At 39.8% G+C, this 12,987-nt stretch overlaps 1 protein-coding gene across 7 annotated transcripts in view; it reads left to right on the top strand.

Moving 5' to 3' along the window:
• Nucleotides 1-315: 315 nt before the first annotated feature.
• Nucleotides 316-12,987, top strand: part of DENND4A (DENN domain containing 4A) — a 136,527-nt gene continuing 123,855 nt past the window's right edge. For 6 of the 7 annotated variants that reach the window (XM_072614425.1, XM_072614418.1, XM_072614413.1 and 3 more), the window contains exon 1: nucleotides 316-449. The gene's annotated coding sequence lies outside the window, so the exon portion shown is untranslated. The remainder of the gene's footprint in view (nucleotides 450-12,987) is intronic. The other variant, XM_072614397.1, reaches the window with a different exon arrangement.

Below are 12,987 nucleotides of genomic sequence, written 5' to 3'. Positions count from 1 at the left end.
GAGGGTTGGGACGCTTCGGCCCCGCCCACTTTCTCACCCGCTGGAATTCGGCGGGCTCTGGGACCCGGCGGACACCTCCACCCCTTGGCCTCTGCCCCGCCTCCTTCCGCCCCCGCCTACTCGTCGGGACACGCCGGTTGGCCGCCCGCCCGCTCGCCTGGTGGCGTCACTGCCAAGATGGCGACGGCCGCGGCGGCGGCGGCCGCGAAGGGAGGCGGAGGCGGAGGCGGAGGCAGCGGCGGCCGCGAGGGGAGGGGGAGTCCCGCCTGACTGAGCCAGCAGGCCACGGGCGGCGGGCTGGGGTTCCGCTGAGGGCGGAGCGCTGGGCTCGGGATGATCTAAGCTGGCTCGGAGCTTCGCCTCGGCCCCGCGTGCCCAGCTGCGGGGGAGGAGGGAGCCCCGGCGGTGCTGCCTGGGTGACCGGCCCGGTGGCTGCGGAGCCCCGCGCGGTGAGTGCTGGGGTGGCGGAGCGGTGACATGTGGAGCTGTCACTGCCGGGGATGGCGGCGGTGCGCGCGTGTGTGTGCGTGTGTGTGTGTGCGTGTGTGTGCGCGCGTGCCCGCGGGGGGCGCGCCCGCGCGCTCGGGGGTCCGCCGGCCGGAGGGGGAGGGGGCGGCCGAGGGCTGCTAGCCCTCATCCACCCGGGGGTTCCGGGCCGGTCTTTGCGGGCCACTTCTCCGGAGACACTTGGCGCTGTCCTCGCAGCCAGGCCGCCCCGCTCTCCCTCCTCCGGACGGGGCTGGCGGCTCCGCGGGTGACCGGGGCCACGGTGCCCGGGCCGGGGTGGGGGGTTCCGCCGCTCGCGCCTGTTTGTTTCCTCCGTGTAGTCCGGCAGGTGGGGGCGGGAGGGGGGAGGGAGTTGGGAGGGAGAGATGGGGGAGGGGGAAGGCTGGCGATCTGGGCTCCTGACATCCCCGTTACGTAAGGCTGATCCCACCTGCTCGGCTCGTGCGAAGCCCCGCGGACTCGGGAAGGAGGCCCCCGGAGATGCCGCCGCCGAGGGGTCCAGACCTGCCCGCTTGGGGTGGCGGAGCGCCGCGGCTGCGGCTGCCCCCTGGCACCGCCGCCCCCGAGGTTGTTTTAAATGGCCGTGCCCACCTTGGGTGGCAGCCTCCCTCCGCCGAAAGTTCATCTCTTAAGAAAGGATGGAAATTGGTTCATTAAAGCGAGCGATGTGGGGTGAGGGCATGTGCTCGTGCTGAGGCCGCGAGTCGGAGAAAACTCGGGCCCTCCAAAGTGGGAGCGGCACCGTTATTCCGTGGCCCGATCCCCGGACCCGGACCCAGACCCGCTGTGTGCTGGAAGCCGTGATAGCCGGGAGAGACGCTGGTCACGGCGAGAGTAAGAAGGAGCGCCCTCGGGGCTACTTGGTCCTTCAATTAAAGGAGCATTTTGTGCTTGGATTCTTGGTGGGCTGTTCTTTAAAGCTGTATTCTTCCTTCGGCAAAAACCCAAACAGTTATAAACAGTGTGGTCCGCTTTACACCAGTCTGTGATGAATGTACTATTATGACTCCCAGGATAATTTTGGAAAAAGTAGATTTTGTGCTGGCGTTCTTTATAGATGATGAAGTCTATCCTCTTTATCTCAATGTAATCAAGATCCTTTAGGGATCTAGTTTTTGTAATTCAAAGTATGAAGAAATCAGCAAACGTGTATCCTCCACCTGTTAGGGAAACTTTATCTTGGATAGAAATTTAGTGTTTTGGATTAGCTTCTTTCTTGTTTCCCTTTTGAATGAATTTTCTGAATGGCAAGCAGGAGTGGATTTTCTTTATCCAGGGCACCGTTACTTTTTGTGGGTTTTGTTATTACAGGAAAGTAAATTGAGCCAGAACCCAACTAAAGAAGGAGGGGAAATGAGTATTTATATTCTGATTTGCATTATTTTAGACTTTAAAAAATTGTTTCTGAAAATAGTACAATGATGCGAAACAAATATTTCCCAAATCCACCATTAGGTGCTGAAGCTTTTTTGGGGGGTGGACCAGGAAAGAGAATTTGGTGTTACTTTCTCACCCTACAAATAGTATTGTTTCGGATAGTTATTGAATTATATAGGATTCTTGGGTCTAGTGTTTTATATAAAAGTATAAGAAGTAGTAAAAGTTTGGATAAGATCAGCATATAAAGAAAAATAAAAAATTAGTCTTCTCTGAATTTTCAAATGCACTTTGTGTGACTGGCAATGTATGACACTATTAGAACTTTTTAATCTTTTCTTGAGGGGGACTTGTCTTTGCCAACCTTTTCTGTGATATGCCTCCTGTGTATTTGAAAAAGACAGGTATAGAATGCAGTGTAACAAAATTGTCTTCCCCCAACTCCAGTGGTTTTGTTTTATTGCTCCATGGAGATCTTTAAAAGATAAACTAAATGTGTCCCAAATCTTGGATTCTGATTCGTTGGATCTTTAAAATGAGTTGCTTAGGAACTTTTAATACAATGATATTGCAAGTGTTCCTTAGGTTTCTAATGGCTTTCTTGTCTTTTAAAAGACTATTGTGAATTTATCAATGATAACATGTATCTGAATCTTCTATTAGACATGTTATCTACACTTTGTATCTCACCCACCCGGCAGAATATTTCACTCATACGAAATGTTTTTTTGTTTTGTTTTTGTTTTCGTATGGAACTGCAAATTCATCCCTGTGGGAAACTTCTAGCATATAAGTTCCCTCCACCAGGGCAAATCAGCAAAGCATCAGTAACTTACACTCTTAAAAGACTTGTTTGGGGCACTGAGAAGTTCAATGACTTGCTCAGGGTCACGGAGCCAACAGGTACCTGAGATGGGCTTGTAAGGTCTCCCCACTCTCCACTGCATCTTGCTGCCTCTCACTAGGTACCAAATGCACGTTTATTCATTGAATAAAGAGACGATGCAGTGGAATGGAGAGAAAGGAAGAGAAAGGTTAGAGTTTTGTCTCTAATGTTTTTGTAGGCTATGTGATGGTAGGCAAGTCCTTTCACCTCAGTGCTGTAGGCAGTTTTCGAAGACCATTGTTTGCAGAGAAGATGCTGACCTACACTGATAATGGGAGTTTTCTCACTAAGGGGTTCACATATCAGTGAAATGACAGATTCAGTCCCTTGTCTATTAAATTGAATAAGAATGCTTTGAATCAGAGTATAGAAGACTAAAAATTTTCGGAAAACTTCTCATAATTCTTTGTAATCAAAACAATTTTTTAAAATGTTGCTTATCTGTCATCTAAGATTGTGAGCAACTAATAATTAAAACTACTCCCTGAGCTATGAAGAGCATTGGTCTCAGGCTTGTATTACCGTGCATAGTCAGAACTGTTATTCACTTTCTCTTGTACACACATCCTTTCCCCCCCTCATGTAGTGGACAATTGCATAGAACTGTGGCACAAGTTTCCTTTCTATCCTCTGGAATCAAGCACCTTCTCTAATACTCCACTTTTAACTTTTGCTTAATTTCCCAGAAGTATACATGTCTCCTTTGATATACTTGCTTCTTCTGTTGTAGTACTTTTGCCTAGTAAAGGCAGGATCATCCATCTCTTAGACTTTCCTTCTGAAAGAACCTTAGAGTTGTATCACCCTTACCTTCCATTTTTATAGCTGAAGAAAGCTGAGGCTCAGTACAAGTAACTTGCCCAAGGTCACACAGCTATTAAAGAGCAGAGCCTAAAGTTTATTCCAGGTCCTTTGACTAAAATTCCAGAGTTCTTTCTTTTATGTCAGGCTGACTCCGTGTCTCTCACTCTTTGTTCCATGACTAAAAAGCAGTGCTGGTGGCACACCTTTGTCAGGGGAAGGGAAAGCCATAAGTCTGAAAGGAAATTAAACTGAAAAAGAACCAGCATCATTCACTTCTAAGGAGCTTCAAAAGGCCCAGCGACTTTTATTCAGCATCTTCATCTACTTCCTCATCTCTGATGAAACCTTTTCCCCTTCCTGAGGCATCAGCATTCCACATGAATAAAAAACCCAATTTATTCAATCTTTTTAATTATCTTAAATGACAACTACTATGGCAATGTTATTTTCAACTATTTTTTGTTGCAGATGTGTATTTTTCCATCTCCCTTATGAGATTAAATTAGCTATTTTAGGCTAGATTGAGAACCTAACAAATATTTTTAACATTATTTCTGTCTACAATTATAACAAGGTAGCTTTAAAAATGGACTTTTGGAATACAATCCATTTGTCATTTGGATGCTGCCTATATTTATAAAACCTATCTATGCTCATCATGCACTTTATACTTGGCACCAGGCTAGTTTTAAAGTGCTTGACTTTATCCTCATGAATCTCCTTATCTGTTCTTAAAATGATATGAATGTATGATAACGAGGGAGAAGAATCAAACCACTAAGAAAAAAGAAATGGAAAAAATAGCACGGGAGATTTCCTGCTAGTACTACACATCAGTTCTAATGAAAAGAGTGAGTGATAAAAATTTCGGCAGGGGATATCACAGTTGTGGTATTTTGCTTTTTATAGACTCATTCCTTGTGATAAATGTGTAAACACATTTTAGATTTATATGCAGGTATACATATATATGACATACACATACTTATTCAGGTTTTCATATAAAGATTTGTGCCTCTGTTATACACTGGAATTTTGCTCTGACTTAGGTTTTTATGATCTGTACTGTTGATCTGTCACTGTTGAAATTTAAAAAAAAAAACAATTAAGATCTACCTTCATTCCCTTCCTTCTTCCCTATTCCTCCCCTCCTTAAGAAAGTAAGAAAAACAAAATCCCCAGTTTACAAACATGTATATTCAAACAGAACAAATTCCTGAATTGACCCTCTCCAAAACTATTGTGTTTCAATTTGTACTCTGAGTTCATCACCTCTCTGTCAGGAGGTAGGTAAATTATTTCATTATGAGCCCCCTGGAATCATGGTTGGTCATTGTAATGATCAGAGTTCTTAAGTCTTTCAGAGTTGGTTGTGAGACTTGTTTTTGTGAGATCCTTCCAGACTCCGTTGAATATGGTCCATTGTAGATCTGTTGTACTCAGTTCGAGACTGTCACTGTCAAGAGCCCACCATTGTCCCAGAAACCTGGGCTCACAATCTCAGTGCTATCCTTGACTCCTCCCTCTCACTGCACTTATCCAGTCCATAGCTAAATTTTGTCTTTTCTACCTTCACAACGTTTTTAATATTTCTCATATAACCTCAGCCCTAGTTCAGGCCTTCATCACATCTTTCCTGGGTGGTTGTATTAGCTCTCCCACTGGTGTCTCTGCCAGCCTTGACACTCATCTACTCCATAGCCAATATACATTTTCTGAAGTGTAGATAGGTTTGCCTATGAACTCCAGTGGCTCCCTATTACTATTATAGAGTCAAATGTCAGACTAGGATCAAAGTCAGACTCTTCTAACATTTAAAGTTCTTTATAATCTGATCCACCCTTATTTCTATGGTCTTCTTACATTTCCCTTCCATGTCACTAGGATTCAGCAATGCCAGCCTACTTGCAGTTCCTCAAGCAAGACTCTCCATCTCCTGGTCTCTGGGCCTTTGCACTGGCAGTCTCCCATTCCTGGGAAGCTTTGACTTCTCCCCTCCACCTCTTGGTTTCCCTGGCTTTCTTTAAGATTCCTCTCAAATCCCACCCTCTGTAGAAGGCCTTTCCTAATACCACCAGCAGCTAATGCCTTCACCTCTCAGATTGTCTTCTATCCAATCTGTATTTTTTATATACCTAGTTATTTACATGTTGTATATTTCATTAGAATGTAAGCTCCTTGAGGACAGGGACTTTGTATCCTTAGTGCTTAGCACAGTGCCTAGCATATAGTAAGTTCGTAATAAATGCTTGTTGACTGATTATACTGTAGCAGATTGTTTCCTAGTGTAGATTTCAGTGTAGTTGTTTCAAACATTAGATTATTAATTTCACCATATCCCAAGACAGTGAGGAAATCTGTCAGTGTTGTAGTAGGAATTTGTTGCCTTTATACATAATATTACACTGTTTCTTATGTTTCATGTTTATGAATGCTGAAATGCTCTGGCACCATAAAAGCTATGTTTTTATAACATTGAGCTTAAACTCAGTCTTTTAAACTCAGTCCCCTTCCCTCATGTAAAAAAGAAACCAACCTAATTAATATCTGAATATCCATGGGATTTGAAAGCTTTGAGTTCTTTGCAGTTCAGGGCTGATGCCAAATTTACTGACTTTATGACACAAACCTGCCTAGGGTCAAGTACTAAGGGTTTTTGAGGCATTTTGTGTTATATTAAGCATTGATAAAGATGTTTGACAGTGTTAATAAAATAATTTCTACAGTATTGTACTTATCCTGAGTGGCCTCTAGATTTTCTGTCTTTTTCTGCCTTCTAAGCAACAGTCTAGAGATTTCTCCATTTTCGAATTGCTCTCAGGATTGTTAAATTTCTAGCTCAGATCATCATTTCATGAGATACTCTAGCCCAGCTCGCCTCACTTCTGATTCCATTGACTTTCTAGACTTGTATACCTCTTTGCCTGCAGTCTTTGACTTTTATCTTCCCATTTTCCCAACTTCCCTATATGTATTGTCTTCCTCTATTAGAATATAAACTTCTCAAACATAGGGGGATATTTGCCTCCTCTGCACTTAGCACAGTGCTTGGCACATATCCCTTAATAAATACTTCATCTCTCTCTCCATCTGTCTATCCTTGGAGAATGTCTTGGGGGTGTAGGCAAGCTTACTGCAAACATTCTGTAAGCCTTTTTGTTTTTTTAACTTCATGTTGATATCAAAAGCCAGACCAGGATTTCAATAATATAGATACCAACAATACAGATGTTCCTCAGTTGGGGAAATAACTAAACAAATTGTGGTACATAAATGTAATAGAATATTATCATGCTGTAGAAAATGATGTGTGTAATGAATACAAAGAAGCCTAGCAAGATCTATTTGAAATGATGCAAAGTGAAGTAAGCAGAGGCAAGAAAACAATATATACAAAAGCTGTAACAATATAAATGGAAAGAACAAGGATGTTCCCAAAAAATCAAAAGTAGTTGTGACAAAATTGTAAAAGTCAAACAGGGCTTGGATGAAGAAATATGAGAAGATATACCCAATCAACACCTTTGTGGAGGTAAGAGGTCTACAGGTGACACATTACCCATATTTTTGGACTTTTTTAATATATCAATCACTTCTGACTTTTTTTCTCTCTAAAAATACTGTTTGTCCTATGGGATGGCTTTCTGGGATGGGAAGGGGGGAAATACATAGGATTCTATGGTGCTGTAAGAAACAGAAAATATCAATAAAAACCTTATTTAAAAATTTAAAAAAAGCACCACATTTGTGTTATTATTAGAAAAAATATACTGAGTACCCCCTGTGCAGGACACTGTAAGAAACTTTGTTGAGAGGATATTTCTTTAAATTATTTGTGATTTTGTAAGTAATTCTTTCATCAGTACAGATCCTCCAGACAGTTGACAATTATATAGGACTTACAGGTTTGCAAAGAGCTTTATATATGTTATCTTATTTGATCCCTCACAACAACTCTGTGACATAGATATTATAGATGTTATCCGCAGTTTACAAAAGAAGAAACTAAATAGGTTGTACAAGGTGAGAATTTTTGTTGACTCCCCAAATTTATCAACTACTGGCCAACTTATAGGTTAGGAACCTCTAGCTAGACTGACACAGTTAATCATAAGCCCATACTTGAAACTTTTCCAACTTAGTAGGACCTGACAGAACTTTTCATTCACTCCCCAAGTGTGCCCTATGAGAATCCACAGTAATCTTCATGCCTTGAGACAGCAAAGTAGGATGTTAGAGTATGCAGAGACTTAAGAGATAAAAGATATGTTTCTTGGCCTTGAAGAACTAAAAATTAAAATTAAAAGCATAGTAGACCAACAAGATCTTAAAGATAGTCTTTCCAACTCCCTTTTTTTACAAAGAAGAAAATAAATGAAGTCTTTGAGGAGAAGTTAAGTGGTCTACCTGAGGTTACACAAATAGCAACTGGCAGATTTAGAATTTTAACCTAGGTGTTTTGATTTTTCAGTCTTCTTTTTACTACATGGAACTTCCTCCAGTCTGATTGGGGAAATAAAATACATTCTTATGAAATTACTTAAAATTACTTACACCTATAATAATCAATTGATATAATATTTGATAGTTTAAACTTTAGTTCATAGTGATATGACAACTCATGATACTAGAGTGACTAGTAAGGTTAATCTGGGAAGGCTTTTAAGAGGAGGTGAGGCTGGTTGTCCCCATAGTGCCTTGTCTGTGGGGGAAGCTCAGGTTGGTGAGTTTCTTAAGTTTGGGAATTCTGGGATATGTTAGGGTTAAAGTAGATTGGGTAACCACTAACTTCAAGCACAAATGTTGTGATCCTCCAGTGAATTTCTGTACCAGTTGATACTGGAATTGGGCCCTGAGTGGCATCTGTACTTCTAATCTAGGGGATATATGATAACCAGACTGAAAAAAAATAGAGTAGGTGGTTGGGGAATACTCACTTTGAGACAAGAGAAAAGGAAGGGAAGGAGTCTATCTCAGAATGATTGTGATATAAAAACTAAAGTCATCAATAAAAGACTAAGTAAGCTAGTTTCCTATGTTTGTATGTATCTTTATGTCAAACTCAATACATTTTTCATAAAAGACCAGTCTTGGTACAAAGTAACCCAAGGTCTTCAGACTTGTATGTGATTAATTTTTATTTTTATAAATTTGTTACATAATTGAGCATGATACTTATTCAAATTTTTTCCTTGCCCAAAAATAGAGAACAGATGGCTAGATATGTTTATATGTCATTTTTCTGACGTTTGTGAGAGAAAGAAATTGAGTTTTCATATGTCCCTGAATGTAATTGATATTTCTTGGGGTTTAGCCAGAACAGTATTGCTTCATTTGGTTGAAGGTTGACATCTTTATGGTTTTAACTAAGATCCATGGTTACCTCAACACTGTTTTTAAGTACATGTTTAGTAATGCAATTTAGTGAAGCATTAAGATATTTGGGAATGCCATGTCAGAAAAAAAAAGCCTGATAAAATATTATTTTTTGTTATGTTCAGAACACTAGTGAATACTGACTCATTATGATGATATGGGTTCTGGCACCCAAAGGTGAATCAGTGAAAGAAGAAGCATTAAGCTTACTTCAGTGCCAAGCACTGAAATCTATAGTCTGTTGAGTGTGACCATTCAAATAGAGAATGATATCCAGGGAGGGGCACTTGGGTTGGGAAGGTTACAGGATGGTGATTAGGACCATAGGTGAATAGATTGATCTGGAGAAAAAGAAGGGGGAAAGTATGTCTTTTTGTCAAGTTGTGGAGAAGACAGTGGAGTCATGAGGGAAGTGAAGTGAAATGAATCATAACTGAGGCTGTCCTGAAATGATAGAATGGTCAGAGAGAGGCAGTTAGCAACAGTGAAGTAGGAGGGCAAAGGTGAATTAGGGATAGAGATGTAAGTATACTTTTTCTATTAGATTTGTAGATTTTTCTGCTGTTATACTCAATAGTCCCAAGTTTCAAAGGTATAAAATTGTAGTCAGTTTAATTGACTGATTTAGAAGAGATAAGCTCATAGAAGTAATCTCTCAGTTTTTAAATTTGGATGCTGTAAAATTTGTTGGTAGCCATTCTTCATGTTCTGTAAGGCAGTCATTATTACTACTAAAATTTAGAATAATAAGTTTTATTTTGGTGAGCTTTATTTCAGGAGGAAACTTTCCTTCAACAGGTTTGCCAATACTAAATAAGTCTTACACATCAGCAAAGGAGAAGTTAGACCATTGTGTGTTACTTACCTTGGAAGACATTAGCTTTATATAATTCAACAAATACTTTCAAACACATGAAGTTGTCTAGGCACTGGAGATACAATGTTAAAAAGCAACATATGCCCTTCCAATGGTTTATATTCCACTGGAGGATAAAACATAGTGTATAGATTGTTGTTCATTCTTTTCAGTCATGTTTGACTCTTCATGACCCGTTCAAAGATGATCTTTAGTGCAGGGACCTTATTTTTGCCTTCTTGGTATCTCCAGCACTTAGAACAGTGTTGAGCACATAGTAAACACTTCATAAGTACTTCTTGACTTGACTAGATTCTGAAGTAGTTTGCCATTTCCTTCTTCAGTTCATTTTACGAATGAGGAAACTGTGGCCAACAGGGTTAAATGACTTGCCCAGGGTAACCCAGTTAGGGAGTATCCGAGGTTGGATTTGAACTCAGGTCTTGCTGACTCCAGGCCCAGTACTCTATCCACTTTACCACCTAGCTGCCCATTAGTTTACAGATCAGTAAATACAGAGTAATTTGAGGAGAAAGAAAGCTGTTAACCCCTGGAAGGCCTGGCTGCTGAATTGAGCAATAAGGATGAGGATTTTGAGAGATGAATTTGAAGGAGGTTTTAGGGTTGGGGGACAATGTTTTTCAAGTTCTGGGTGACATATAACGTGCACAAAGGAGAATAATGTCTAGCAAAAATTATCTAGTAAAGTCGATTGGAGCCAAATTTGTGAATTTCAAATATCCAACTGAGAAGTTTATGTTTTTATCTCAGAGGCATAGGGAACCACTGAAAATTTTTGAGTGACATTGTCATACCCATGCCTTAAGAAGGTTATTTTAATTTAAAATTTTAAAATTTAATTTAAAAAGACAGGGCACCTACTGATTGTGTGTTCAACAGTTTCTGGAAGACATTTTCTCGTTTGGATCATTAGAGGAATTCTTCTTGCTTGGACACTTCAGTCACCTAATTTATCTCCATTAGATTTTTATTCTTATGGGGTCACTTCAAAACAAGCATACATTAAATTATATAAAATACATAAAACTACATTAAAAATACATTAGAAGCCCATTCTTTGAATAATTTCAAGACTAGGATTACAAATATAATCCTTCTGTTCACTGAGCAGTAACTAATGAAAGTTTGGGATACCTTGTACTACTTGGAAACTTTTTTTTTCTGTTTTACAGATTTTTTTTTAAGGATCTGACTTTTGTGACCTTGAGCATGTTAAATTGAGGTCTGTACAATTTTTTCCCTATGCTTTATATTATGTAGCTTTTCCATTCATACTTTTTTTCACTTAAAACCCTTCTGTGATTTTTTTTCTTTATTTTTTTAAGTTATATAGTATACCTTTAAAGGTATACTTGAACAAAACTTAGTAGGCTTTAAATTTTATGAACCTGTGACTGACTTTTGTTACCATGAATATCTCCTCTGCTAGTACTAGTAGGAGGTATGATTTCTATAAAGAAATTCATTTGTTTTAACAATTGAATGCTATGTCCATAATATTTCTCTGTTCCATTACTTTTATTACTGATACTCCTCTTCTACATTAGAACACCTTTGCCCTTAAAATCCATCCTTCATATTGTGGCCAAAGTAGGATTATAGCTAGAAAGGAATTTAAAGGTCATCTGATCAAATTTCCTTATTTTACAGATAAATAACTTGAAAATCCGAAAAGTTTAGCAATTGGCACATGTCTACATTGCTAGTGACAAGAGCTGGAATGAAAATCTAGAACATCTGACTCAAAACCCGGTGCTTTATTCTATATCCTGTCTTGCTTGTATGCAGGCCTAAGTCTTATCTCCTCACGTTCCTGCTCATTTATTTATTTATTTAAGCCTTTAATTTTGTAGACATGATGGAAAATATTTTACAGAGATGGTAAATGTAGACATGGTCACACTTTTGAAAGTGTAAACCAACTAACCAAATAACTAGCTGTACTATCAAGGCTGTTTTCCTACCATCAGAGTACCTTCTAAACATTAGCCTAGGTTACAGATAAGCTAAGCATGTTTATTTATTTAGTTTTTTAAAAAATATTTATTTATTTTTAGTTTTCAACTTTCACTTCCATAAGATTTTGAGTTCTTTATTTTCTCCCACTCCTTTCTTTCCTCCCTCCCCAAGATGGCATGCAATCTGACATAGGCTCTACGTATACTTTTATATTAAACATATTTCCACATTAGTCATGTTGTAAAGAAGAATTAGAGCCAGTGGGAGGCACTATAAGAAAGAAGAAATGAAAAAGAGAGAGAGCAAATAGTCTGCTTCAATCTTCATTCAGACTCCATAATTCTTTTTCTGGATGTGGATAGCATCTTCCATCATGAATCTTTTGGTAACTCTCCTGTTTAGAAACCTCCAGTGGCTGCAGAATTACCTGTAAGATAAAATAAGCCCTCTGTACTACAACTTCCTCCCATCAACCTTTCTCGCTCCCCATTCATACATTCTACATTTCAGCCAAACTGAAAAACTGAGTGATCTTTATCTCATTTTCCATTCTCTTATTTCCATGCATTTGTATCAGCCCTCCCCCATACCTGGACTTGATGATTTCTTTACCTTCCCCAGTTGAAATGGTCCCCTCAGTTTCTTTAAGGACAAACTTAGACGCCACTTCTATGAAGCCTCCATTGATCTTCCTAGATACTTGTGATTCTTCCAAAAGTCTCTCATGACTGTTCTCTTTGATCTTTCCAATTCATTCATCACATTTTTACCTGATTTTTGTGTATGTTTTTTGTGTATGTATCTTACCACTCTAGGAGGCAGCTACGTAGTTCAATAGATAGAGTGATGTGCCTGGAGTCAGGAAGCCTTGAGTTCAAATATGGCCTTAGGCACTTACTAGCTGTGTGACCCTGGACAAGTCACTTAACCTCTGTTTGCCCTAATCCACTGGAGAAGGAAATGGAAAACCACTTCAGTTTCTTTGCCAAGTTCAGGATCTTTGCCAAGAAAACCCCATGAACAATATGGTCCCCAGGGTCACAAAGAATTGGACACAACTGAACAACAACTTTCTACTCTTCAAGAGTACAAGCATTTTGTGGACAAAGACTATACTTTTTCATCTTTGCATCTTCAATGTTAAGCATAGTGCCTTGAAATATTAGGAACTTAATAAATGCTTAGTAAATTAAAGTAAATT

The sequence above is a fragment of the Notamacropus eugenii genome, chromosome 1, assembly GCF_028372415.1.
Source record: "Notamacropus eugenii isolate mMacEug1 chromosome 1, mMacEug1.pri_v2, whole genome shotgun sequence".
NCBI lineage: Eukaryota > Metazoa > Chordata > Mammalia > Diprotodontia > Macropodidae > Notamacropus > Notamacropus eugenii.
This window is presented reverse-complemented; position numbering and strand designations above follow the sequence as displayed.